This window comes from Stylophora pistillata, chromosome 2 (assembly GCF_964205215.1).
Source record: "Stylophora pistillata chromosome 2, jaStyPist1.2, whole genome shotgun sequence".
Taxonomy (NCBI): domain Eukaryota; kingdom Metazoa; phylum Cnidaria; class Anthozoa; order Scleractinia; family Pocilloporidae; genus Stylophora; species Stylophora pistillata.
Window position 1 is genome coordinate 5291946 of NC_142520.1, and position 5255 is coordinate 5297200.

The following is a 5255-nucleotide window of genomic DNA, read 5'->3' on the forward strand; positions in this document are numbered from 1 at the left end:
TAAGAATTCGGTTTTAGAATCGTTAATTAACAGGCGATTATAAATCAACCATGAGCGGACATCCGAAATGCAGGCTTCAAGAGAAGCTATGGCGTGGTCTTGCGAAGATATGTCATTGGGTCTAAACGACAGATAAAGTTGTGTATCATCGGCATATCCGTGAGCAGAGGGGAGATGGTTAGCGATCACGTGATATAGTCGAGATATGTATAATATGAATAAAATAGGACCCATACAGCTGCCTTGTGGGACACCGCAGTTCAAATGAAAATCATCTGATGTTCGATCGTTTATGAGAACACGTTGTTTTCGGCCAGACAGATAAGACGCAAACCATTTATGGGCAGAGCCAATGATTCCAAAATCGCTTTCAAGAACATTAAGGAGAATCTGATGATCGATTGTATCAAAAGCAGCGCTTAGATCCAGTAGCACAAGCAGCGTAATTTCCTGATGGTCCATTGACATAAGAATATCACTTTGAACCTTAAGCAAGGCAGTTTCGGTAGAGTGAAATCTTCTAAACCCTGATTGTAACTTCGGCAGAGGAGCATTGTATTCACACTGCTTAAACAATTGAGAAAGAACCGCCTTTTCGACGATCTTGGAGATGAATGTTAGATTGCTTACCGGACGGAAGTTTTTATAAGTTAACTCTAGACCGGGTTTCTTTAATAGAGGTTTCACAATTGCAGTTTTCCAATCATCGGGAACATAGGCGTGGCGAATAGACAAATTTACCATGCGAGTAATGGAGGGCGCAAGGACGTCAAGACAAGACTTCACAAGCCATGTAGGGATTGGATCCAGGGAGCATGAGGCATTAGACGATGTACTGATTATATTGCAAACATCTTCCACTGATAACGGCGAAAAACTGTCAAGTTCTACAGCTGGAGCAGCAGTATCAGAATAAGGAGGATTAACTTCAATATCACTGATGGAATCTTTGATGAGTTCAATTTTTTTAACAAAGAATTCCCCAAATTTATTCGCAAGTAGAACTGGGTCATCATGAGGTGGTAGATCATTAACATTAGGACCCTTACAAAGGAATGAAACCAATTTGAACAACTTCCCGGAGTCACCAGCGCACTTACCAATTAAATCTGAGTAATAAGAAGCTCGAGTAGACTTGAGAAGAGCAGATTATCTATTACAGATTTTACGATAAGCAAGCCAATCTGAAGAAAGACCACTTTTAAGAGCTTTCCGCTCAGCCTTGCGACGAATACGTTTAAACTGGAGAACATCAGCGTTAAACCAAGGGATCTTTGCACGAGTAACAAGAGTTTTTGTCTTTATGGGAGCATGTTTATCCAGGATTTCTGTTAAAGTCGAGGAGTACTGCTTGGATAAATCGCCAAGGTTGCTCCAGTGTGTGTCACTGCAAAGTACAGACGAGGTGATGTCCGATTTAAATTCATCAATGTCGATGTTCGTTAACCTGCGATATGACACAGACTTGGTAGCTGAGATTGATGAACTTGGGAAGCGAAAAAACACTCAACAAAAAAATTATCCGAGATGGGTAAGGTGACGTTAATGGGACCCAAAATTAAGTCACTGGTGGATCGAGTGATGATAAGGTCCAAAATATGCCCAGAAATATGCGTGGACATCGTTACGTGTTGTGAGAGGCTGAAGGTTTCCAGCAACTCTTTAAATCTTATAGCACAATTGCTATGCACCAAATCCATGTGAAAGTTGAAATCCCCAGCGATAATAAGAGGTTCAGGACACATGACAATGTTTTCAAGATACGACGAAAACTCATCAAGAAATACCGACGCAGAAAAGTTGGGAGGGCGGTAAACAGCAACAATACGGATAGAGCGATTTGTTGTCTTCGAAATCCATTCGGAAAATTCAAAAGAATTATGTTCCTTCCCGTCCAGAAGTGTGGCATCAAAAGAGTCGCGGAATAAAATGCCTGTACCACCGCCAGATCGATTTGATTGCCGTGGAAAACTCTTGAATAAATAGCCATGACGAGAAAGATCAGCAATGCAGACAGAATCTAAATCGTTTAACCAAGTTTCAGTAAAAATACAGATACCGATATCATTGCCAACAGCATGGTCAATGATTGTTTCCACTTTGTTCCTGATAGAGCGAGCATTACAGATTGCAAAGCGAAGATTATTTGAAGAAAGACTCGATGACAGCAATGATCTCAGAGGCTTCAAAATGGACGGATTGACACCATTAGAGGTGACAAGTTGAATATTTAATGATCTACAATCCCGGCGTGAAGAAGAAATCGGAAGAATATTATGAACAGCATGTTTCCTAGCTTTATCAGCCTTTCCAGCGCGACATCCTCGGTACTTAAAAATACCAAGGGCTTGAAGTAGACATAATGAAGATTGATACAAATAGCTTGGACCGGAAGAGCGCAAGCGAAGAAGATCAGTTCTGGAGTAAAACTTTTTAGTAATTTGGGCTTGACTTGATGGCTTATCGGCAAGCGAAATAGCAGAAGGAGGCGGGTTAGCGCGACCAGTAGAATGATGAGTAAGTGGGCCAGGATTACTTTCAACGTCCTGACAAATAGTAAGGTCAAGGGACGGCAATAAGAAGCAAACGTAACCGTGTTTGTGCCAGAAGAAATTGGTCGTCGGCGAAGCCCAAATGAACTTAGTCTTCGAAAGTGAAAGGAAGGTCGATCCAATCCAGCTGCTTGAAATGAAACAAGAGCTGTGTTCAAAGTGCGACAATCGTGTAACCAAACTGATAAAAAAATTGACTGAAATCCGAGTAAAATTAAAAATTTTCGCAGAACATCAAACGTGGCAGCCATACTTCGGCGCGCATACATTATCACCATTCAAATATTTCAAACTGGAACGTCAAGATGAAAGATAAAATCGATAAATATCTTCGCAGGTGTGCCTATTTGGAACTGGAATATGCGAATTTGTCCGTGAGTGAAGAGATCTCAAGTTCCATGGAATTTATCAATCGGAAGCAAGACTAAAATGGCCAAGAAATATTTTTGGACGACATATTTATTCAAAACAGTTTTTGATTTGCTGTAAGCGAAAGACGTACGAACTTCTTGTGTGTACAAAGCCCACGCGGTAAAATTCATCATGCTTACATCGTTGACTTGCCTTCAAGGCCAGATATTGCGCAGCGTTATGTTGAAAGTTCTCTAAAAACCTCGATTTGACGATTTGACACAATATTTTCTATTAAACAATACTTTTTGAACACATGGTTACTCGAACATAATATTTACTGGGCCCTCGAATCGTGAAATTGTCGCTAGGCCCTGCTTGAAGTCCGAAAGTTCGGTTTTAACTTTACGTCCATAATTCGCATGGTCCTGAGAATCGTTGACTCGAGGTCTTATTCTGACACCTTTAAGACCTTGATATCCGTTCTTCTCCAAGCAGAGTATTCTATAGCATTGTTACTTTACATTCTGAGTTCTAACTCGATCGCAACTTTGCATTTTTGAACTTTTTACTTCTCGTAACTTGACTCGTTCAAACTTCTCGCAACTTGACTCGCTTAAACTTCTCGTAACTTGACTCGCTTAAACTTCTCGCAACTTGACTCGCTTAAACTTCTCGTAACTTGACTCGCTCAAACTTCTCGTAACTTGACTCGTTCAAACTTCTCGTAACTTGACTCGCTCAAACTTCTCGTAACTTGACTCGCTCAAACTTCTCGTAACTTGAGTCGCTCAGACTTCTTTTTGAATCAGTTACTATCTCTTCTTCCTTTAGCTTACAGTCTGGTAGATTCTTTGCACACCCGTTCCCCAGCAAATGGTTTTCTAGCGTGAAGTGGAACGATTTTCCTGAATGAATTTGTCAGAAATGATATCGTGCCTAATGTCCGTTACCTCAAGTTTTTCCACGCTCTTCGTTCGTAGCTCACAAACCTTCACCTCACTTTCCCGTAGTCGTGCCCAAAGCCTTCATTATATACGCAAGGTGCGAGAAAAAGGGGAAGAAAACTATTGAATATATAGAAAAAAGGTTAATTACACAAGTAAAGAATGCGAATTACATAATAGATACAAATACCACACAACAGACATATCCCAAGGCCATCCACAGACTAGGGATTTAGTTGTCGACAACTAATTGTGATCGACCATTAAAAGTTATCGACAACAAAAAAACGTAGTCTGTGGCGCACGTTGTCGACAACTAAACCGCAAATTATTAGTTGTCGACGGCCTCATTTTTAAGCGGGTTTCTAGTGTGTGTAAACTTTTGTTTTAGTTGTCGACTACTTTTAGATCTCCGCGCTATTGTGTTAGCGGCTTTCCCCGCCGGCTTAAAACATGGAGGATTGCAGAAGTAAAATACTTGGTAAAGAAAACATTCTTTTTTACCATCCTTCTCCACATCCCGTTGTTGGAGGTGGAAACGACACTAACGATGTCATTATGACGGCAGCTTGTCCCCAACAATAAGTTCTGATGCAGGATATTTTATCCAAAACGACTGAAGGCAGATTTGGCGCAAAGTTCGTTCGAGGGACTTTTGGCCAACGCGCGTAGAAACTGGAATGACGGCGATTTTATCACCAATTTGCGAATAGACAGGAGTAGGTTTCTTGTTATTGTTGAAAGACTCACCCCTTATATTCACCGAGAAACGACAAGAATGAGGCAGTCCATTGATGTCGATGAAAGAGTTGCTATGGCGTTATTGCGCTATGGAGCATGCGCAGTAAGATCTTGGTACCCAACCTCGCGCGTAATGGTTCCTAAATCCGTATTTGAGCGCCAGTGTGTAGAATCCTTTATCGGACTTATTTAGTTGTCGATAACTTTTAGTGGTCGATTACAAATGGCTGTCGACAACTAAAATCCCTAGTCTGTGGAGAGCCTAAGAGAGTAAAAGGATGCATTACATAATCCTAAATTAATTATTTTCAATGCTTTCATGACAAGGTGGCGATGGACAAGCACGCTAGTGTCTATTATAGAAACGGCGCTATGGCCACAAATCACAGACAATGTACCTATACAAACCAACTTAGGTTTGACTTTAGTTTCAAAAGCTTTTTCGGAGAGTGTGACGATTGGTTGCGCGACTGAACGGAAACTCGTTACGATTTCCTGGTACACGGAGATCTACTTCGAGCGAGCATATACGGACTTCAAGGATGAGACAGCGTTTTGGTTCCAGAGTAAACTTTATTCGTAGAGCAATCTGACATACATCATGTTAGAGTCAAAACTAAAGTTGTAATCATCAGGCCAGGCCCCAGTTGTTCAAAGGGCAGAT